This window comes from Carassius gibelio, chromosome B3 (genome assembly GCF_023724105.1).
Source record: "Carassius gibelio isolate Cgi1373 ecotype wild population from Czech Republic chromosome B3, carGib1.2-hapl.c, whole genome shotgun sequence".
Taxonomy (NCBI): Eukaryota; Metazoa; Chordata; class Actinopteri; order Cypriniformes; family Cyprinidae; genus Carassius; species Carassius gibelio.
The window spans coordinates 54,235,664-54,261,132 of NC_068398.1; the positions used below are offsets into that span (position 1 = coordinate 54,235,664).

Consider the following 25,469-nt stretch of genomic DNA (forward strand, 5'->3'; position numbering starts at 1 on the left):
GTGCACTCACCACCTTCAAACTCCCCGTACAGGAAAGAGAAGTAAACAAAAATGTCCAGGCTGCCTCATGAGATCCCTACAGCCCTTCCAACCGGGACACACCTAGTCCATCAGTCCAGGCGAATGATCCTCGATCGGACCGAGGCAAATCCACACACAATCGAAGGGGAAAAGTTAGTCCGTGAGAATAATCCTTTTGCAAAAGATGTGCATATACAAGTGAACAATCCAGGTGGTTGAATAATTTTCTCTCCTCTCTCCACCATTAAAGCGGTCTCTTAAAGTATCGTTTGAAAATGCTATCAAACCATAAGGAACAAAGCTTTAAATCTCTTATAGCTGCAGCAAACATTGCTGGCGCCATGAATTCAAAAAACCTTTCTCCCCCTCTTGGTTCACTTTTGCTTTTCTTATGTAAGCTTAGGCACGCCCTCATAGTGAGTGCAGGCGGCGAAGCCTTAAAGAGACATTCCCCTCTTGCCAAAATACACAGTGGATACTAATACAAATATATTACCTCCTGAGCAATCATAAGCATTACTGTGTCAAAGAAACACTTAATTTAATGTGACTCGCAGGAAACTGAACACAGTGGAGTGAAGCTGTAATAAGTCACCAAACACTATAGATTATGGAGTATTTCTAGTAGGGCAGTCAATCGTTAAAATTTTTTAGAGTGACAGCTGTCACCTCCGATAACATTTTAGGCAGTGTGGTACAAAACGCAGTTGCGCTTTGTTTGTCCTGAGTTTGAGTCCAGGCTCGTGGACCTTTCCAGACTACACCCTGGTGCTTTCAAAGTAATGTTAAAATTTAAGAATATCATAATTGAGCATTTTTTATTTAATTATTAGATTAATTTAATATATAGATATATGTGTTGGTCCCCACAAGTTTTATCTGGTGGGCTGGGGGGGTGGAGGCAGATCTCATTGAATTTGTCATTTGACAACAACCCCAGACAATAAAGGGTGGGCACCCCTGGATTAGAGCATTCACACTTTATCTTTAAAGAACTTTTTTTTTCTACATCCACAAGTCCATCTAATATGTTTGATCCACTACAAACATACTGCAAACAGAGTATTTGTGATACAGGCATCAGGCTGTTAAAGCAGGATTGGAGGGAAAACACAGCACAAACACACAAGAACACACAACAAGACACCACTCAAGACAACAAAACACAACTCGGCATGATAATACAAGACTAGAAAGGATACTTATGAACAGAACAAGAAAACATAGTGAATAAATATTAGCAACATCAATGAAAATCAATAAAAAAACAAAAAAAGAGAAATCAAAAGCAAAAACTATAACATGGACACAGAATCGCAGGAAATGGGCAAGAGTGGAAAACAGAGCAGCAAGTCAATAACTCAATAACAAGACAAACCAGCAAACACAAGAGGAAGAAACGGAACAATATAAATGGAGGAAAATAAACGGGCCAGGTGACAACAATTGATGAAATAAAAACAAGACAGGGAATAAACAAGAGAGCGTGACCAAGGGAAGAAAGGAGTTTGAACACACAGAAGACACAAAGACAAAGCAATGTGTAAAGAAATGACAAAGAAAGAAACATAAATGAAAGACAAAGCAGACAAAGGTTGCCTCCCGCGAGAACCTGAACTGGACCCCAACCGTCACCCACCGAGCGAAGCTTCACTGTTGATCTTCACTGTCAGTGAGAGATATAAAGCAGGTATTCGCTATGGTAAGAGTGACTCAGCTGAGCAAGGGTGAGTGAGAGCATCACACCACCGGACACCTTGGTTCCTTCCCATAGATATGGTGTGGAGGGACACTACTCAACATCACCATCCAAGACAGCGATCCCGCAGGAAACTGAATACAGTCGAGTGAAGCTGTAATAAGTCACCAAACACTATAGATTATGGAGTATTTCTAGTAGGGCAGTCAATCGTTAAAATTTTTCAGAGTGACAGCTGTCACCTCCGATAACATTTTGGGCAGTGTGGTACAAAACGCAGTTGCGCTTTGTTTGTCCTGCGTTTGAGTCCAGGCTCATGGACCTTTCCAGACTACACCCTGGTGCTTTCAAAGTAATGTTAAAATTGAAGAATAATCATAACTGAGCATTTTTTATTTAATATTAGATTAATTTAATATATAGATATATGTGTTGGTCCCCACAAGTTTTATTTGGTTGTGGGGGGGGGGGGGGGTAGATCTCACTGAGTTTGTCATTTGAAAGGAACCCCAGACAAAAAAGGGTGTGAACCCCTGGATTAGAGCATTCACACTTTAAAGAACATCTTTAAAGAACTTTGTTTTTCTACATCCACAAGTGCATCTAATATGTTTGATCGACTACGAACATACTGCAAACAGAGTATTTGTGATGCAGGCATCAGGCTGTTAGAGCAGGACTGGAGGGAAAACACCGCAAAAACACAAGAACACACAACAAGACACCACTCAAGACAACTAAACACAACCCGGCACAACACAAGGAGAAACAGCATGATATAATAAAAGGGAAAAAATAAAGAAAGGGAAAGAAGAAATGAAAAACTACACAAATAAGGAAATATGTAAGAATAGACTACTAGTTTTAAATAAAAGCTATAATGATAATACAAGACTAGAAAGGATCCTTATGAACAGAAAAAGAAAACATTATGAGTAAATATTAGCAACATCAATGAAAATCAATAAAAAAAACAAAAAAGAGAAATCAAAAGCAAAAACTACAACATGGACACAAAATCGCAGAAAATAACAGGGCAAGAGTGAAAAACAGAGCAGCAAGTCAATAACTCAATAACAAGACAAACCAGCCAACACAAGAGGAAGAAACGGAACAATATAAATGGAGGAAAGTAAACAGGGGCCAGGTGACAACAATTGATGAAATGAGAACAAGACAGGGAATAAACAAGAGAGTGTGACCAAGGGAAGAAAGGAGTTTGAAAACACAAAGACAAAGAAATGTGTAAAGAAATGACAAAGAAAGAAACATAAGTCAAAGACAAAACAGACAAAGATTGCCTCCCGCGAGAACCTGAACTGGACCTCAACTGTCACCCACCGAGCGAAGCTTCACTATTGATCTTCACTGTCAAGGGTGAGTGAGAGCATCACACCACCGGACACCTTGGTTCCTTCCCATAGATATGGTGTGGAGGGACACTACTCAACATCACCATCCAAGACAGCGATCCCGCAGAAAACTGAACACAGAGGAGTGAAGCTGTAATAAGTCACCAAACTATAGATTATGGAGTATTTCTAGTAGGGCAGTCAATCGTAAAAAAATTTCACAGAGTGACAGCTGTCACCTCCGATAACATTTTGGGCAGTGTGGTACAAAACGCAGTTGCACTTTGTTTGTCCTGAGTTTGAGTCCAGGCTCGTGGACCTTTCCAGACTACACCCTGGTGCTTTCAATGTAATGTTAAAATTGAAGAATAATCATAACTGAGCATTTTTTTATTTAATATTAGGTTAATTGAATATATAGATATATGTGTTGGTCCCAACAAGTTTTATTTGGTGGGGGGGGGGTAGATCTCATTGAGTTTGTCATTTGACAAGAACCCCAGACAAAAAAGGGTGTGCACCCCTGGATTAGAGCATTCACACTTTATCTTTAAAGAACTTTGTTTTTCTACATCCACAAGTGCATCTAATATGTTTGATCGACTACAACATACTGCAAACAGAGTATTTGTGATACAGGCATCAGGCTGTTAGAGCAGGACTGGAGGGAAAACACCGCACAAACACAAGAACACACAACAAGACACCACTCAAGACAACAAAACACAACCTGGCACAACACAAGGAGAAACAACATGACATAATAAAAGGGAAAAAATTAAGAAAGAGAAAAGAAGAAATGAAAAACTACACAAATAAGAAAATATGTAAGAATAGACTACCACTTTTAAATAAGAGTTATAACACCTTGGTTCCTTCCCATAGATATGGTGTGGAGGGACACTACTCAACATCACCATCCAAGACAGCGATCCCGCAGGAAACTCAACACAGTGGAGTGAAGCTGTAATAAGTCACCAAACACTATAGATTATGGAGTATTTCTAGTAGGGCAGTCAATCTTTAAAATTTTTCAGAGTGACAGCTGTCACCTCCGATAACATTTTGGGAAGTGTGGTACAAAACGCAGTTGCGCTTTGTTTGTCCTGAGTTTGAGTCCAGGCTCGTGGACCTTTCCAGATCACACCCTGGTGCTTTCAAAGTAATGTTAAAATGTAAGAATATCATAATTGAGCATTTTTTATTTAATTATTAGATTAATTTAATATATAGATATATGTGTTGGTCCCCACAAGTTATAATTGGTGGGGGGGGGGGGGGGGTAGATCTCATTGAGTTTGTCATTTGACAAGAACCCCAGAAGATAAAGGGTGGGCACCCCTGGATTAGAGCATTTACACTTTATCTTTAAAGAACTTTGTTTTTCTACATCCACAAGTGAATCTAATATGTTTGATTGACTACAAACATACTGCAAACAGAGTATTTGTGACACAGGCATCAGGCTGTTAGAGCAGGACTGGAGGGAAAACACAGCACAAACACACAAGAACACAAAACAAGACACCACTCAAGACAACAAAACACAACCCGGCACAACACAAGGAGAAACAACATGACAAAATAAAAGGGAAAAAATAGAGCAAGAGAAAGAAGAAATGAAAAACTACACACATAAGGAAATATGTAAGATTAGACTACCAGTTTTAAATAAAAGCTATAATGATAATACAAGACTAGAAAGGATACTTATGAACAGAAAAAGAAAACATTATGAGTAAATATTAGCAACATCAATGAAAGTCAATAAAAAAACTAAAGAGAAATCAAAAGCAAAAACTACAACATGGACACACAATCGCAGCAAATAACAGGGCAAGAGTGGAAAACAGAGCAGCAAGTCATTAACTCAAAAACAAGACAAACCAGCAAACACAAGAGGAAGAAACGGAACAATATAAATGGAGGAAAGTAAACAGAGGCCAGGTGACCACAATTGATGAAATGAGAACAAGACAGGGAATAAACAAGAGAGCATGACCAAGGGAAGAAAGGAGTTTGAACACACAAAGACACAAAGACAAAGCAACATGTAAAGAAGTGACAAAGAAAGAAACATAAATCAAAGACAAAACAGACAAAGATTGCCTCCTGCGAGAACCTGAACTGGACCCCAACCGTCACCCACCGATCGAAGCTTCACCATTGATCTTCACTGTCAGTGAGAGATATAAAGCAGGTATTCGCTATGGTAAGAGCGACTCAGCTGAGCAAGGGTGAGCGAGAGCATCACACCACCGGACACCTTGGTTCCTTCCCATAGATAGGGTGTAGAGGGACACCACTCGGCATCACCATCCAAGACCGCAATCCCACAGGAAACTGAACACAGAGGAGTGAAGCTGTAAAAGGTCACAAAGGAGTACAGAGTATGGAGTATTTCTAGTAGGGCATTCAATCGTTGACATTTTTTCACTGAGTGACAGCTGTCACCTCCGATAACATTTTTTGGCAGCGTGATACAAAACACAGTTGCGCTTTGTTTGTCCTGAGTTTGAGTCCATGCTCGTGAACCTTTCCAGACCACACCCTGGTGCTTTCAACGTAATGTTAAAATTGAAGAATATCATAATTGAACTTTTTTCATTTAATTATTAGATTAATTGAATATATAGAGAAATGTGTTGGTCCCCAAACACTTTATTTGGGGGGGGGGGGGGTAGATCTCATTGAGTTTGTCATTTGAAAAGTTGAACCCCAGACAAAAAAGGGAGAGCACCCCTGGATCAGAGCATTCACACTTAATTTTTTTAAGAACTTTGTTCTTCTACATCGAAAAATGCATATAATATGTTTGTTCGACTACATACTGCAAACAGACTATTTGTGATACAGGTGTCAGGCTGGTAGAGCAGGACTGGAGTGAAAACACAGCACAAACACACAAGAACACACAACAACACACCACTCAAAACAACAAAACACAACTCAGCACAACACAAGGAGACACAACAAGACATAATAAAAGGGAAAAAATAGAGCAAGAAAAAGAAGAAATGAAAAACTACACAAAAAAGAAAATATGTAAGATTAGACTACCAGTATCAAATAAAAGCAATAACGAGAATACAAGTCTAGAAAGGATACTGAAGAACAGCTAAAGAAAAAATTGTGACTAAACATTAGCAACATCAATGAAAATCAATAAAAAAACAAAAGAGAAAATCAAAAGCAAAAAAAGGACACACAATCGCAGCAAATAATAGGGCAAGACTGGAAAACAGAGAAGCACGTCAATAACTGTGTCAAGTGCACAAGACAAACCAGCCAAAACAAGAGGAAGAAACAGAACAAAATGAAGGAAGGAAAGTAAACAGGGGCCAGGTGACCACAATTAATATAATGGGAACAAGACAAGGATTAAACAAGAGGCCGTGACCAAGGGAAAATAGGAGTTGGAACACACGGAAGACACAAAGACAAAGCAATGTGTAAAGACAAGACAAAGAAAGAAACATTAACCAAAGACAAAACAGACAAAGATTGCCTCCAGCGAGAACCTGAACTGGACCCCAACTGTCACCCACAGAGCGAAGCTTCACTATTGATCTTTACTGTCAGTGAGAGATATAAAGCAGGTATTCGTTATGGTAAGAGTGACTCAGCTGTGCAAGGGTGAGTGAGAGCATCACACCACCGGATACCTTGGTCCCTTCCTGTAGATATGGTGTGGAGGGACACCACTCAACATCACCATCCAAGACAGCGATCCTGCAGGAAACTGAACACAGAGGACAGAAGCTGTAATAAGTCACCAAAGAGTATAGAATATGGAGTATTTCTACTAGTGCAGTCAATCGTTAAATGTTTTCACAGAGTGACAGCTGTCACCTCCGATAACATTTTGAGCAGCGTGGTACAAAATGCATTTTGTTTGTCCTGAGTTTGAGTCCAGGCTCGTGGACTTTTCCAGACCACGACCTGGTGCTTTCAACATAATGTAATAATTGAAGAATATCATAATTGAAATTTTTTATTTAATTATTAGATTAATTGAATATATTGATAAATGTGTTGGTCCCCACAAGTTTTATTGGGGGGGGGGGGGGGGGGGGGTCAGATCTCATTGATTTTGTCATTTGAACAGTAGAACCCCACACAAAAAAGGGTTGCCACCCCTGGATTGGAGCATTCACACTTTCTTTTTTAAACAACTGTATCTTATTTGGGGGGGGGGGGGGGTCTCATTGAGTTTGTCATTTGACAAGAACCCCAGACCCCTGGATTGGAGCATTCATACGTTATCTTTAAAGAACTTTGTTTTTCTACATCCAAAAGTGCTTCTAATAAGTTTGATCGCAGGGCTGGGCAATATGGCCTAAAAATAAAATCTCCGATTGTATTTTTTTAAATTCGATTTCCTATTTTTTCCAGATTTTCCCCCCTACTTAAGGAAAGCAATAAGTACAAACGGCAGACAACTTAAAGCAAATTTTGCTTTTATTTAATCAAAAGCAAGAGAAATGTAACCCCCATTTTCATATTCGCCTGGATGTCTCTGTTTCAGGTGTTGGAATAGGTTTGTGGTGCTGCTGCCTTTGACTGCGATGGGCTTTAGGGAAATGTTGCAGCGTGGGGTCTCCTGCTCCACGTCTGTAGCAGCAAACCCATACCAGTTCCAAACAACAGATGATTTTATTCCTTTCTTGGGAACAAACTTCTAACTCTCACCAGTAGCCATGTTGTCGCTTGCTGTTTCGTGTGTGCTATGATGTTGTTGTTGTCGCTTACCATACTGCCATGTGAAACTAACGCTACGGAAGATCCGGGGAGCCAAAAATGCACCATTACACAAAAACTCGATTTACTTAGTTTTTTAAATCGCCCGTAACAAAAAATTCAAATTAATTAATTCAATCGATTTTTCACCCAGGCCTATTTGATTGACTACATATACTGCAAATAGAGTATTTGTGATTCAGGCGTCAGGCTGGTAGAGCAGGGCTGCAGGGAAAACACAGCACAAATACACAAGAACACACAACAAGACACCACTCAAGACAACAAAACAACTTGGCACAACACAAGGACAAAAAACATGATGTAATAAAAGAGAAAAAACACCAAACGAAAAAGAAGAAAAACTACACAAATAAGGTAATATCTAAGATTAGACTACCAGTATCAAATCAAAGCAATAACGAGAATACAAGGCTAGAAAGGATACTGATGAACAACTAAAGAAAAAATTACGAGTAAAAGTGAGCAATATCATTGAAGATCAAAGAAAAAAAAGATTCAAAACAAAAACTATTTCAAGGACACACACAATTGTAGCAAATAACAGGGCAAGACTGGAAAACAAGAGCAGAAAATCAGTAACTGTTTCTAGAGCACAAGACAAACCAGCCAACACAAGAGGAAGAAACGGAACAATATAAAGGGAGAAAAGTAAACGGGGGCCAGGTGACCACAATTAACAACCGTCTACAGACCCTCTTGGCAATTTAATCGCCATTGGCTAGTAAATATTTTAGTTTACTCACCAGACTGATATACAATTAGAACATTAGTAATTAGAAGTAAACTTGATAACCATGTTTAAATGCATATTAGTAATTTTAACTGTAATGGTGGTGATGCTTTTTTGTCATTCAGTGATTCTGTAAAAAAAAGGTGGGGGGGGGGGGGGCTAACAAAAATAATAAGATAATATTGATACAAATTCTAATAAGAAGAACTATAAATCTCACTAAAGATTACTAAGGATGAATGGGTTTTGTGCATTCGCTGGAACTGATTTGCTGAAATCAAAACCAGCCAATGAGATTGCCATTTGCGTATTAAGTCCACACACTAATGCTATCGGAAAACACAACTGTTCTTAAAAGCTTAAGACTTAGATAGGAACGCCACTATTTTGACAGGAAAATACAACAAAAAATATTGTTTAAATGTAGCGCGTCAATGCCCTCTCTCTCTCAGTCTCTGTGTGTGTGTGTGAGAGAAAGTGAAGGCGATGTATGCGCCTTCACACTAGAGTTCACACTACGGTACATTAAACACAGCTGCATATTCATTGAGATGAACTGAAGAAAAAAACACAGATCGCCTGACGGAGAGTGAAACTCTGAAGTGCTCTGTCAGAGAGTGTTCGGCGAGTTAACATATATCTAGAGATGTTCCGATACCCTTTTTCTCTTCCCGATACCGATTCGATACCTGGGCTCAGGGTATCGGCCGATACCGAGTACTGATCCGATACCTGGGTGTGTATCTGTATACAGCTGTATATTCTACTAGCCCTGTGTAAATTGCTAGAATTATTTTATGGTGTGTTTCAGACTGATCCCTTAATAAGACATGAACAAATACATGGTGAACTACTGTATTCATTACAGTTTTTTATTATCTGACATGAATTTGACAGTATTATTTATTTTCTTAGGTGAAAAAGAACTTCAAATGCAGGCAAAAATCTAACAACTCAAACTAAAAAAGGTATTTTAGTTTTACAATATAACTGTATAAAAAACTGCAACAAATAAGTCTAGGAATATAAAAAAATGATATATTAATAAGATAATCTCTTCACAACAAAACAAGTTAAAAACAAGCAACCGTCTAGGCATAATTATTATTATTAATAGAGACGTATTATTATTATTACTACATAGGCTACAACAGTAGCTTAATATATTGTCAATTTACTCATGTTAAACCAAACATTTATTTTAATGGGCTGCCATGAAGATCTTTGAGTGTCTGTGTTTATGATATGACAGTTTTCTCAAATGAAACAGTAAATTCTCATGAAGTAACGGTTTATGTGTTCATGTCCTCATATAGTGACACACAGCAGAGACTACAAAACAGCGAGCTCCTGTGCATCTGCGCCCGTCACCCACAGAGATGTAGAAATTACAGGAGTAATATTTAAATAGTATTTTGCAGTTTAATATTCACAGACACTAGTATATATTCCGCTACTGTCTGGAGCCCTGTGCTTTGACTAACACAGAAGCGACTGAACGCAGCTGCGGGTACCGAATATACTCGGGAGTCAGTAACTACCGGTACTACAGAGACATACTGCTAACCACTGATCTATAATATAGAAGCGGCTTCACTGTCTGTTGGCAGTTTAGAACGCGATGAGCGATCCAGTCATATAAAGATCAGTGCTGCTAACGCGTCTTCATTTCTTCTTCGCTGCTCTAAACAGGGGTTGCTTGTGGCAACACAGCACAACTTCCTGTGTTTGCAATGCTTTCTGAGCAGCGAAGTAGAACCGTGCTGCGGTTAGGCAAAGCTAGCGCTCATAACTAGGTCTTGTTTAAGAAAATGGTATCGGATCGGTACATGAGTTCATGTACTCGCCGATGCCAGAATTTGTTGTGGTATCGGAGATATTTCCAATACTAGTATCGGAATCGGAACAACTCTACATATAGCTGTGGTAAACTTATTTTTAACCTCCAACTCACACACTGGTGAGTAAAATCTGAGAATTTATTAGCCATTGGCTAATTACCAACCAATTAATTTTGTTCAGTCTGTGGTGTGAAAAGGTTGCATTAGAAATTAAAGAAATAAACACTTAAGCAAAACATGGTCACGTCCCTAATTTAATATTTTATATATATTTATTTTTATTTTATATTATATATATATATATATATATATATATATATATATATATATATATATATATATATATATATATATATATATTCAGAATGGGAGGTTTGTCAAACCTGAAAAAGCAGGGTAAGTCAAGCCCGTTTCTGAAAGAGAGCTAACTTACTGTATATTCAAAGAGTCAGTTACCATAGTAACTTACTCTATGAACCTAACCTGGTCAGAAGCAGGTTTTCTTCGGTAAACCAGAGTTTCTTTTGGTCTCCTACCCCTTTTTAAACACTTCATTAATGCACGCTGGAAAAATGCTATTCTTACTAAGTGTTTTTTTTTTTCTTCTTTTTTTCCCCCCAGTTACAAATATAAAAAAATTATAAGCTCTGACGGGTCATATTTCAGGGATTTGGACAAACGACCTATACAAGCGTATTGGTTGGAGGACAGTTTGGAATAACGGCTTCAATGGTGTAGGCAGTAATGTTTTGGGCACGGAAAACTTGATTGGGTTAGAGTCCGGCTTTTGCCGAGCTCGTTCTTCTCACTTTTCCCATCACATGTCACATTAGAATTTATTTTCAATAAAAATGAACACAATGTTCTAATAGTGGAAGTAAAGTGTGAAGTGGAAGTAAATTAAACAAGTGTTTAATAATAATACAACTATTTATAATTGTAGTAAATATAATAACTTACAATCTGTTATTATTGCATCCTGTTAATGTATAACAATACTTTTGTGTGGTGCAAATGTATCTGCCAGTATAAAGTATAACTAGCATCTAATTATTATTTACACTTAGCCTGTTGCAAACAATTGCTACTTTTACACATTAAATAGAATATGTCAGTCAATTTAGAGTTTATTAAACCAACTCATTTCAGCTGTTCTGTAACTGAAAACTCTTATCTCAGGGTAAGTCAACTCAGAGTTCAAGTTTAAACTCAGAGTTGGTTAAACCTCCTTCGTGAAACGGGCCCCAGTACTGGAGGGAAAACACAGCACAAACACACAAGAACACACAACACACCACTCAAGACAACAAAACACAACTCGGCACAACACAAGGATAAACAACATGATGTAATAAAAGGGAAAAAATAACGCAAGAAAAAGAAGAAAAGAGAACTAGTAGGGCTGGACGATTATGGCCTAAAATCAAAACCTTGATTAATTGAACATTTTACCTCGAATATGATTAATGAAAGATGATTTTGTTTCTGTTTTGTTTTTTTGCCCTCATAGTTCACTGACAAGGTTTGTACTGTAAATATGATTGGATATTAAAGGTGGGATATTTTTTCCTATTGAAAGAGCAATCTAACATCATAGCTCACTATCAGCAGTTATTTTATCCATGTTTATAACATTTCTTACAGATTATTGCTCGGTGTAAGAGATAAATAAAAATAAAATAGAAAAATGTCCTTCAAAAGTAGAAATATATGCTTTTTGAGATTCTAAGCTATTTTAGTGATAAATCACAGGACAGCACTGACAAGGCGCTTCCCAAAGCTGGTCACTCTAGCGAGACGTTTTCTCTTTATTCCCAGACATCTGTGCCATCGGAAAGGGTGTTTTTCTACTGTGGGCTGTCAAAGTCCTTTTATAAATTGTCTCTGGGGCTGTCCACAGCCTGCGCTCCAGACTAACCCCACATCACATCATGAGAAAATAGAACAAAAATTATCGGGGCCGAAAATATTATCGAGCTAATTTTTTTTTATTGTGCGATTAAAAGATTTATAGACTATCGAGACAACCCTATACGATAGTCTAATCTCTTGAATGTCCAAACCATAAAACAAACACAACTGACAAAGCTTAGTGAAGACGCAAGGCTCAAGGCTCGCGCGCCATCACTATGTGTGTTACTACACTACGTGTTTTGCTTTTATGCCACTGACTGGATGGGGCAGAGTCATGTGGCTACACACACGGTAGTATTTTTTAATGGGGAAGTATTAACAGGATTAAAAAACCTAAATAACCGGCATGAGAAAATTACGTCGGTTAGAGGTTTTGAATTTCAGTTTCGATTACTTTTCGATTAATCGTCCAGCCCTAAAAACTAAACAAATAAGGAAATATGTAAGATTAGTATACCAGTATCAAATAAAAGCAATAACAAGAATAAAGGACTCGAAAGGATACTGTTGACCAACTGAAGAAAATATTACGAGTACATATGAGCAACATCAATGAAGATTAAAAAAAAAAGATATGATTTTTAAGATTTTTTGGGGGGTGTAGCAGTCGATTCTGTTCCCCTTTGGAATTCCTGTTTCCCCTCCGGTTGCCTGGCCCGTGTAATAAACCCAACCAAATAGTTTATCAGACATTTCCCCAAAGTAGCCTAAATTCTGCGGATTTGGCAACACTACTGCATGCAAATACACCAAACACACCTGGATGTAAGGAAAGCAAAAAGGGACAAATCTCTTGCTACACTGCAGCATAGTAAAATAGTTCTCAGACTCCCATTTATTGTTTTTTATTCATCTTGCAATTGTTCCTTTATTTTTGTCTTATGTCCAAGTTTTTGCAGTTTAATTTTTCCATTGCAAATTAGCGTAATCTGTCCGTGTTGACGTCCAAACTCAGGGTATTATATAACTATTTCCATATAGAGCAGGGATCCTCAAATCTGGACCTCGAGATGCACTTTCCTGCCGAGTTTGGCTCTAACTTTAATCAAACACACCTGAGCATGCTAATCAATGTCTTTGGGATCATTAGAAAATCACAGGCGGGTGACTTTGATCAGGGTTTGAGCCAAACTCTGCAGTGCATTGGACCTCCAGGGGAAAATTTGAGGAAGGGGGATATAGAGCAACAACATTTTAACTAATATTATATTTGATTAATCTGTTTACCTTTGTTACTGATAACAGTGGAATATAGTGCCTCATATAGGTCAAAACTATTTGAGGAAATTCTAAATTACAAAACTCAAGGTGTTTATCCATTTGTCTTAAAAAAAAAAAAAGAGGAGAAATATTTAATTTGCAGATGTTCCTCCAGTTTCCAAGTTGATGGTAAGCGAAGTACTTTAAAGGGGGGGTGAAATGCTCGTTTTCACTCAATATCCTGTTAATCTTGAGTACATATAGAGTAGTACTGCATCCTTCATAAATCCAAAAAGTCTTTAGTTTTATTATATTCATAAGAGAAAGATAGTCTGTACCGATTTTTGCCGGAAAAACACGACCGACTGGAGGCGTGACGTGTGGGCGGAGCTAAAGAATCACGAGCGCGAATAGGCTTTTGAGTTGAGAGCATGTGGAAGCTGTGACATTATCGTGAGGGAAAACCCATCATCCAAAACAAACCATGGCTTACAGTCAGATTCAGACGTTTATTTATGATCCAGAATCAGATCCAGAGGCTGAAACTGAACGAAAGCAGCAGCAGCAACGACTCGCTCCGAGCGGGGCTCGAACCCGGGTCTCGGCATGGGAGGGGACGCACTAACAAGGAGGCAGAGATATTTGAAGCAGTTTTACTCACTGCCTGCGGTTCCAACACACGATCGTGACCCTTTTTCCTTGGGATTGCATCATCCTTAAGAAATAAACGATACGCAAATCCGTCGTCAAACTGGGCCTTGTGAACAAGCATCTTCGAAATGCAGGGAACAAACAAAAACACTTGCACAACTCCGTTGATGCTCTGTAAAAATAAACTCCATCCACTGGTCCCTTAATGCTGTTTTTTTTTTTTTTGGTAATCTGTGCAGGGTTGTCTTACCCTGGCAACCAAAAACACACTTCTTTTGTGACTTTTCGCGACGCTCTCGCTCTGATCAGTGAATCGCTCTGATCAGTGAAATGTCTGTGCTGCTCAGCCTCGCTATACAGGAGCGCGCGCTCTTCCGGCAGAAGTGCGTCAGCACCCATATAAGGAAATTCCGCTCCATCTAACGTCACACAGAGCCATACTCGAAAAAAACTTTCCGAAACTTGTGACAAACCGGAAGGAGTATTTTGGGAACAAAAATACTCCTTCAAATGTACAACTTAATTTTTGAAACTTTGTCCATGTTTAGCATGGGAATCCAACTCTTTTACAGTGTAAAAAACTCAGTATGCAGGAAATAGCATTTCACCCCCCCCCTTTAAGTAATAACGTCTCTACACTGACACGTTTTCTCATAGTAAAGTGAGTGTAACGATAAAATCTCCATAATCATTGGGAAGAAGGAGGCGGGAACCGGCGCACAATCAAAAACATTTTAATAATCAAAAATAAACACAAAACAGCACACAAATAAAAGCCAAAACATAAAATAATGTGCCAGGCCTGGTCCTCTCTCGTCCTTCACGGTCGTCGCTCCAGTTTTATATCCTTCCATCTCCTACGTGGGACTCAATACCGGCGGTGGGGCGCAGGTGCAGCTCATCTTCAATCACTACACCTGGCCTCACTCCTCGTCAAATTATTGACCATTACACAAAATAGCCTGTGCTATTCTGACTAAATATGAAGCGTACTGCATTGTGTACTGCATTAATTTATTTCACAGGTTTGGGGCAACAAAGATCATTCTTTCTGACCAAGGCACAGAGTCTGTTAACCAGGTTTACAGTTTTTTGAATAAAGGGGAAAAAGGTCACTATGAATTATGACAACAACAGCAAGGCATATATTAAAATAAATGAGCATAAATTAATACGACAGTATAAAACAGAATAGCCAAAGCCTCAAGCACCACATTGTGATAATAAATCTGATTGAAAAACAAAACAAGGAAATAAATTTCAAGTTGAAAAACCTCTCGTCTTAAAACTATTTTCAAGTTTAGAATTTGGAAGGTATTTTGAACCATTTGACTTGCCGTACATCCAGTCGTGCTTCTTGCGCACGCTAGTTCTGATCGTACGTATAGTAACTCGGCAACTACGCAAGAATTGTAGTATGTTTGCGTAAAGTGGAACAGACATTCCGAGGGGAACAGAATCGAATGCTACACCGGCGGGCTGGCTTCTGATAGGACGGCCTGCTTTTCTATCTCATTTATAAGTCACAGAACCTTATAGCATATGGAGTATTTCTGCTAGAGCAGTAAATCGATAAAAATGTTGAATCTAATCAGTGTGGCAATTAATTAATCACACATTATTATTGTTATAATTATATATATGTTTTTTTTTTTTGCAGTTTTGGGTGATCCCTTTAATTAGTTTTTTTACTAATAGATTTTTTTCTAGTCTAACTAGCTTTCTAATCTTTTTGTATACTTGTTTTCTTTTTTTATTACAATCACCAAAAGCACAAAAAAAAAACTCTAACATGAGCCTCTAATTTTTTTTATTCAATCGGTTTTCTTTTTATTTATTATATTATTTAAAAGCCCCTGCTATGTGTCCTGCGTTAAGCTAACTGAGACATGTCCATGTCATAGAACTTGTATATCATTGCTCTTTTGTTGATTTTGATCGCTTCTATTGTCCTCATTTGTAAGTCGCTTTGGATAAAAGCGTCTACTAAATGACTAAATCCGCTAAATGACTAAATGTAAATGTAATGTAATATAATGTAAATAATAGTTGTTACAGTTCTTGATGTGATCGGCCTGATGGGAACAACGTAAAAGCTTCTCATTTAATATTCAAAAAAGGCCAGGCCTCTCTCTTTCACCATGTTGATTGGTTGATTAGAATCGCATCTTTTAAATTGTAATGACCCGTATATATCTTTTTTATTGTAATTACATTCCTTGAGGTTCACTTAAATATTGATATTGACAAAACAAACCCTTATTATTATTTTCAACCCTATTCTGACCCTCTGTCCAAATTATCACTTTTTTTAAGGGGTAATGTAAAAGGCCACTGCTATGAATTTCTAACATCATCCGATAGGAAGAAATATCAAACGTATCAACGGACCATGGTTATAAAATAATAATATAAAAAAAAAACATACAAACCATTTGACAAAGCGTTCTGAAACTGATTACTCACGGTGATGCTGTCAGATTCAGTACAGTTGGATGCTTCATTTTCTGAACGAATGTTTCTTCGGTAACTCTCTGCAGTCAAATGCCTCGAACAAATGGCCTGGGCAAAAAAAAAAAAAACATCCACTCCTTTCCAATACTGCAATCCGAAGTCTGCAGCGAGGAGTACTTGCAGAAACATAGAAATCCAAATGAACTACAGCAGGCGTAAAGCGAGTAAATACAGGTAGGCGTGGCCAGGACAATATGAAAAAATGATTGGTCGATCCCTTTTCATATCCAAACATCCAAACACGGCCAAGTAGTGGATAATAACTGTTGTTATAGACGGTTTCAACGGCAACAACATAAACAAACGTTAATGCGCGTGAGCGCTTTTGTGGACCTAACTTAACTTCCGGTAGACTTCAAAATAGAATCAATAACAACAGCCAAGTCCCTCTAGAGTAGATGTTTTTTGATAACAAACAAAATATGTTTGCTGCATGGATCAGGCGGACTTAATGAAAATGCAAATTCATTATTTGCCAGCAGGAGATGTTTTAAAGCATATACATAAAGCGCGAGAAATAGAGGTTTCCCCAGTAACAGCTGTATACAAAGCAGAGCTGGTACGCTCACACGCTGCTTTATTAGGCATATAACATGCAAGTCTTCCTTCAGAAATACAGCGATATAAAAACACCTGTGCCTCGTTTTGATATTTAAACATATAAATGTAAGGAATTATTATTATTATTAAACGTACAGTACGTAACATTACTCATGTTTATTCAACGAAGCCTTTTTGAAAATCGATCAGTTTTAAAATCGTGGCGAGTCTCCAAAAATAAATAAATGTATGGGAAACGCTTCCCGCAGCACAACCACCTGAGCCCAACTTAAGTCTACTGATCACCTTAACTTTAAATGCGTTTGTAGAAGGCACTGCAGCCAGATCGATATACACAAACCGGAAGTTAACTTAGTTCCAGGCGCGTGCGCCCGATGAAACCGTCTATATATATATATATATATATATATATATATATATATATATATATATATATATATATATATATATATATATATATATATATATAATAAAACAATAATTGTTCTAATTGATCTCGGATTAATTTTTATTTCGTTTTAGTTTTAAGTTAATATTTAATTGTTTTAATTGGCCTGTTTACCAAACTCTGGGTTCGTACTGGTAAACTGCGATCCATGTAAACACCATTTATGGTAAAAGTGAAACTTTAGTGTACCTTGAAATTAAATGTTTACAGGCAACACAAAACTGTTAAGCGGATTGAGGATTTTCTAGAAGCAAGGGTAAAATAACATTTTGTGTGACAACTCCGTAAAGGACAGTGCTGGGTCAAGCACCGAGGGACAAGGGACACATAGGGCCGTAAATAGGCAGTGCTGGGTCAAGCACAGAGAGCCGAAAAGCACGAGAGGCCATAAAGGGCAGTGCATTTACGGCCAGGGAAGCCAAAGTAGGGGTATGGGAAATCCCGAGAAGAATGTAAGACGCTAGACGGGGGTTCTAGTCGTATCTCGCTCTTCCAACTCTCGATCACCCACCATTACAGACAGGGGCGCCCTGAGCTTAGAAATAGGCCAGGTCAGTGGTTAGGGAAAAGAGTGTCCAAAATTAGTGTTTAAAAATAAATAGTGATAATTCATATGTGCACCTATAAAAATATAGGGATATATGCAAAGGGAAAGTATTGATTGATCTGAGATGCCTCAGGAACAACCCCAAAAGAGCTAAAATGTAGTTTTCATGACCCTGATTGGATTGGACCAGTATATGGAAATTCTGGAATATACTTTGCAATTTCATCACGCAGAAGTCAAGTGCTGTTGGTAAGATCGCCGCCTCAATATGTTTTTGGTTTATGATAGAAATATGACAGACAAATTAGGTAACCTGGTCAGCCCTGATAGAAATAATGAAACCGAAGAGAGCAAATGCTGTAAACAGTTTGGCTCTGAAGCTCTGACTTTAAAAATATATATATATTCTCTGAATTAATTTAAAGAATGATCAGTCTGAGCTTTAATTCTGATTGTAATGTTAAAACAAAAACTTGATTGGCTTTAAACTTAGAAAGAACCTGAGAAATAAACATTTATAAATGTATGTGCCGATTTGTTAAAAATAATCCCAGAAGTAACTGAGTGATGATTTAATCTGATTCTCTGTGCATAGAAGGTTTAAATGACAAAGAATAATATCATAAGACCTGTTCCAGTTCCTATATAATTGTTGAAAGTCCTGACAAGGAATACTGAACAGAATTCTGGGTTAGTGAAAAAAAAAACTGTGATGGCTGCAGCTACAGAAGCAACAGAAAATTACAATGAATGGACTGGTGTGAAAAATAAATTCACTGAGTAATCTCAGCATGATAGTTTGGAGGTATCCAATTGAGTTTAGCGATTAAATATTAGTTTGATTAACCTTTTTCAATGTTTTAACACTAGTAGGTGCTGTCAATGGCTCTCATGGTTCTTGAGTGCACCTTTCCTAAGCTGCAGGAAATACTGGATTCTGGAAGAAGACTGTCGAGGATGTTGCAACGGGAAAGAGTGGTTACCAGTGTGCATGAGGTGATTTCTCAATGACGGGTAAGATCCTCTTCTGGCCAATAGGGGACAACCTAAGGCAGGGGGTCACCGCCACTGGGCACCTGCCCTGAAGGGAGGTGTTATATGTGAGATGGTAGTGGAGTTGAGCGGATGCTTGATAGGCCTAGAGCATCATTAAGAGGGGAACTGTATGAAGTACAGCAATCTGCCTCAAAATGTGAGCTCCTCCAGACTTGATCACCAGCAACCGCATTCCTTGACTGATTGCGTCCACAACTTGATGCAACTATGCCAGGGGATCACACCCTGAGGACAAGGAGCTTATTTATAAAAAGTTAGTGGCAATGGGCTTTCAAGAACCATCTGAGACCATGTGATGACAGCCATTATTTTGAGACAAAAATTTCTTATGAGGCTAAAATGATATTGAACTAATATGTCTATATCATAGTCTTTACTCATGCAGGTCATTAGGCATGACACAAGATGATAACAAGATATGGTGGTGGCTAAAAATGAAGACTGCTTCTGCTTAATCAAGAGATGGTTTAGATAACAAAGGTTAAGGGAATTAAGCATGTAAGGTAAAAATAATTTTAAAGAAATGTTCCTAGCATTATGTATTTTAAACAGTTTAAACTGAGATTTTAGATCTAGAAACTTTGACATTTTTAACTTATTTGAATAATTTAGGGTTATATGTTGTAATGAATTTTATATTATAGTCTAAGTTAAAGTTTGGCAAAAATTGTCAAAATAAATAAATAAATAATATTTTGCACAGTAAGAGAGAGAGAAAGAGAGTGCTTGAGCAAAACAACCCAGCTGATTTTTCTCAAAATAAAAATCATTAATGAACAGGCAAATTTTGAGATTAGATAAGAGATTAGGTACAAACTTGGTAAAATGCACAGACAATGTTTGAGTTTAAATCCTTCCGATTTAATACCAAAAGGAAAACCTTAAATATGAGCTGTTAAAATATAAATGTGTTAAGTATGTGCATGCATGAGGATGGCTATATATATATTATTGGGGGACAATTCTGTTCCTGTTTTGTTTCAATTGAGTCACTAACCTCTGGAATGAGTGTTTTATCATTACAGATGTGTTAAGTGAAATTACTTTACAGAAGTCGATAATTCTGAGTAAAACTAATGAAAAGACAATGCCAAACATGGGACGAGCTTTAAGAGGATTGGTTATCCAGCTCTGTCTGCTACTGGTAATAATGACTTGTTTTGTCTTTTATAACACTGATTTAAATCACTCTCTGGATTAATATGTTAAAGAGTGTTTATATGATTGGATTTGTGAAATTTAAGTTTGCCGTCCAAAATGGGTTTAAAATCCATGCCTAAATTTAAATGAGGGTCTAAATTTTAACAAGTTAACACTTTGTTGTTTGAATGGTGAAGGTAAATATTTTAGACTTGATGGCAGAAAAACAGTGACAGATTGGCTACGTCACTAACCAAATTATCCAGAGAGCACCCTCACATAAAGAAGCCTGGTGGGAAAACAAAGCAGTGAATCCTGCTTGTGTAATATAGTGCAAAAGCTTTATGTAGTGGTTTATGTAGAACAGAGATAAGTTGAACAAAAACGTGTGGATAGCCCCTTAATGGAGCAAATCCATGACAAGAGGTTTGAATTAATTGAAATAGCACAGCAAAAAAAATAATAATAATAAATTTTGTTTGAACAAAACAATTGTAATATGCTCTATGGAGCTGCTTATGAACACCTGTCAGGTCAAATCAAATTAATATTGTGAACACTGACAGGGCTTTTTGATAATGTATACTGTTTCAATACAGATTTACAGAAACTGAGGATGTCTCTTTAATAAATATTTGGGCGTTTAGAACTAAGTAATAGTATTGTTCATTTAGTAATAGTATTGGGAAATCTGTGTGCTCTTTTTTTTAGTTTATAATAATTTTGAGTAAATTAATATCACTGCCAAATGACAAACATGAACGAGGGATTTTAAGACATTGATCAAGTAGCTGACCTGTAAGCATTTATCACTGACAAAACAGTGAGAACTAAATTGACTTTATACTAAGTATTGAGGATTTGCTTCTGAATGTGTCGCTAATATAGTCTGAGTACAGTAATATGGTATGATAATTGACAAGATTTGCATTTAAAAAAAAGGTAATAATAAGGCAATGAGTATGGTTAACAGTAATGTCATGGTATAAAATAAATACATGCATGACAATAAGTGGATCGGTTAGTTGTATTTTAAAAGTTAGACACTTCGATACTTAAAATGTAATTTTAACCAAATGTGTTAACAATGACAAGGTTTATGGTTCATGTATGTGTAAACAGCATGTGAACTATGATGACTGCAAATGGATTTGCGGTGAAAGTAAAGCTTAATAAAAGGGCTATTAAGTAATAAACTAGGAACTGCTCTAGGTTTTCGAGGAAATAATGATTATGATTATTTTTATTTTTAAAGATGGCTCAATATTGATCTTACTTATTTTTGGTTTGTTTATTTTTGTGTTTTTAACACCAAGTTTGGAATGAAAGGGTAAAATGGATATTCAATCTCTATAATTGTACCATTGATCGGGAAAATGATAGATTTTCATAAAATAAGGGTATCTCTACTGGGATTTAGGTTATAAGCAATGTCTGTATTTGGTATCTGTGAGGTGACTGAGGGTCTGACATATGTCAGGAATGCAATAACAGTGGTTATTCATTTAGCCCGGCTTCCAGAGAATAATATATATACGTTTATTGTAATGAGTTTATTTTACTATATGACCAAATTAACTAAAATTCATCATAGTTGTATAAGATATGTTAAAAGAAAACAAATAAGACAAATATCCTTCTTATGGGTTATTTTTTTTTTTTTTTTTTTTGAATTGGTTATAGTGTATGCGTTTTTCTTTAATGATTTGTTAAATCTGGTTAATGAATATGCAAATTTAGTCTTAAGGCTGTTGGATAAATGTTTGGTTTTAGAGGGTAAGTGTGAAGTAGCTGTAGTAGGAAGAGAGGTATTTACAAAGATATGTTGATGAAAGTGAGGACACTTTTCCAGGTAGAGGGACACACAGAATGATTCACTGGAAAAGACATTATGTGAAGAAAGACTAGTGCAAGTGCCGATATTGTGGGATTAAGTAAGTAGATTAATGTATATGGGAAATAAGAATGTATATGGGAAGTATTTTGTACAAAATAATGTGTTTATTACTAGAAATGTCAGCCAGTACCAGAGATTTTAAGTATGCACATGTTTAAGTTGACCAACAGTCTGCATTCTTACCATGCATCACAACTACACCTGACCTCATTTATTAGACCAGATGTGGGGTATTAGACCCCACATTGATCTAAAACGGGGGACTGAAGGAGTGGATGCCGATTTGCCATATCCTTCATACTGATATTAATTATTTTATTACATGATTTCTTGTTTGACTATTAATCAAGTTATAGCAAGAGTGAAATGTGTAACCTTATGTGTGCTGTATTTCTTCTCCTCAAGATTAATGTCCACATATTATGTGTGTGTATCCAACCGTAATGATAAGACACTCGCCAGTGCTAGAAAGCCTTGAATTTTAGATAAGTTCTCTGTGTACGTGTGTTAGTATCTGTCTGTACAGGGAGAAGCTCAGACAGTCCCAGGACAAACGATCAACTGCCAGTGTCCAGCATATCAGATATACGTCTTTGGAGAGTTTTATCTAGGTTTTGGAACCAATCAGAATTTTGTTGACTCATGTATTGACGCAATTAGTATCCTCTGTCAGGGTATAACTGTGGTTGATTTTGTATTGTACTGGGGGCGGCCTGTGAACTCCTTCGAGAGTGTTGAAGCTGACTTCTGCTGATGAAATTGCAAACTATTTTCTTCAAGTAAAATTATTATTATTAATTGAACTCATCTCTGACTCCTGGTCTTCATTGCGACATATCTGGTCCTTGGGTTTTAACTGTAAATTCCCCTACAACTCTAAAAAAACTGATAGCTGAAATGTGTTATTTAATTAACTAAAATGAATGTAATCTTACCATATCCAAAAATCGATCACGCTTACTGATAGGCCTATAGGTGTAGACCACTGATCTATATATTACTATGACAAGCCTGACATCACCCACGTCACCACTTATTTTTACAGTAAACCATGTGTTTATAAGTGCATTTATCACATGTGTATTTGCCGTAATTACAAGATTCCAACTTGGAAAAATAATTAATGTCCTCCTTGTAGAACTCATAATTACCATCTGTAATCTGCGAATGTTCTGTGAGCTTCTACTTGTATCACATAACTCTATGTGACTGCTGCAGATTCATTTAGGTGTTGATAGTGATGCCATAGAAACACAGTTTCAAGGACATGAACAGATCTAAGTAGACCATGGTGTGAACGCAGCATTTGATCTCGAGTATTTGACAACAGCATTATCTGACTGACTTGATAATGTCTTCATCGAACGGTCTCTTCCTCTGTTAGGATGCAACTCACAAGACAGACCCCAGTAAGAATCCTCAGTGTTGATCAAGCAAGTCCACATCTAAACTGTCTAGAGTGGGATCATGGAAGAAAACTTTGTAATAGATTAACCCACCTATCTTCTATGTCCATTTTTTTCCCAGACTGTTTGAAAAGCACTTAGTCCTATAAAAATATTTTATTCAGCAGGTAATGCTCAACCTAAAAATTCACCTAAAATTCACTATTGCCAGTATTGTGGAATAAGGTTTTGATGCTGTTTGTTGTGATTTCGAGAGAAAAATGGTCAAAAAATAGAATGTATATTAATTGACTTTCTTCAACAAGGAAAATACAGTTTGTGCCAAGTTTTATAAAATAATACATTTTAATAAAATGTCACAATTTTACAGATTTTGTCTGTATTTTTAATCAAATAAATGGAGGCTTGATGAGCACAAGATACTTTTTTCAAAAACAAAAAAATAGTAATGTGTCCAAACATTTGCACCAGTACTGCAATAAAAACAAAAGACATCCTCTCCCTTTCAACTGTTTACAGCCAATGTATTAATATGTGCTCAATATCAAAAGCAGCCGGCTGGCCATGAGAACTGCTTTCATCCTCAGGTTCTCAAGCACATGTGGGTGTTCATGTGGTCACATGTGGTTTGGCACTTCAGGATGATTAGCTGTCCTTCATGCATCTCACTGTTTCAGGTGTCTTACATTACAGATGACTCTCCTAAATAGAAAAGTAAAAACACATACAGTATTGTTCAAAATAATAGCAGTACAATGTGACTAACCAGAATAATCAAGGTTTTTCGTATATTTTTTTATTGCTACGTGGCAAACAAGTTACCAGTAGGTTCAGTAGATTCTCAGAAAACAAATGAGACCCAGCATTCATGATATGCACGCTCTTAAGGCTGTGCAATTGAGCAATTAGTTGAATTAGTTGAAAGGGATGTGTTCAAAAAAATAGCAGTGTGGCATTCAATCACTGAGGTCCATCAATTTTGTGAAGAAACAGGTGTAAATCAGGTGGCCCCTATTTAAGGATGAAGCCAACACTTGTTGAACATGCATTTGAAAGCTGAGGAAAATGGGTCGTTCAAGACATTGTTCAGAAGAACAGCGTACTTTGATTAAAAAGTTGATTAGAGAGGGGAAAACCTATAAAGAGGTGCAAAAAATGATAGGCTGTTCAGCTAAAATGATCTCCAATGCCTTAAAATGGAGAGCAAAACCAGAGAGACGTGGAAGAAAACGGAAGACAACCATCAAAATGGATAGAAGAATAACCAGAATGGCAAAGGCTCAGCCAATGATCACCTCCAGGATGATCAAAGACAGTCTGGAGTTACCTGTAAGTACTGTGACAGTTAGAAGACGTCTGTGTGAAGCTAATCTATTTTCAAGAATCCCCCGCAAAGTCCCTCTGTTAAAAAAAAAGGCATGTGCAGAAGAGGTTACAATTTGCCAAAGAACACATCAACTGGCCTAAAGAGAAATGGAGGAACATTTTGTGGACTGATGAGAGTAAAATTTTTTGGGTCCAAGGGACACAGGCAGTTTGTGAGACGACCCCCAAACTCTGAATTCAAGCCACAGTACACAGTGAAGACAGTGAAACATGGAGGTGCAAGCATCATGATATGGGCATGTTTCTCCTACTATGGTGTTGGGCCTATTTATCGCATACCAGGGATCATGGATCAGTTTGCATATGTTAAAATACTTGAAGAGGTCATGTTGCCCTATGCTG

At 37.3% G+C, this 25,469-nt stretch overlaps 1 protein-coding gene and 1 long non-coding RNA gene across 2 annotated transcripts in view; both read left to right on the plus strand.

Annotated features, from left to right (window-relative positions):
- LOC127952488 (uncharacterized) overlaps positions 1 to 25,469 on the plus strand; it is a 217,107-nt gene that overhangs the window by 171,476 nt on the left and 20,162 nt on the right. The window lies entirely within an intron of this gene.
- On the plus strand, positions 20,085 to 23,142 carry LOC127952495 (uncharacterized). Its single transcript, XR_008152969.1, has 2 exons — positions 20,085 to 20,971; positions 21,005 to 23,142. It is a non-coding gene; the product is annotated as an uncharacterized LOC127952495 (long non-coding RNA).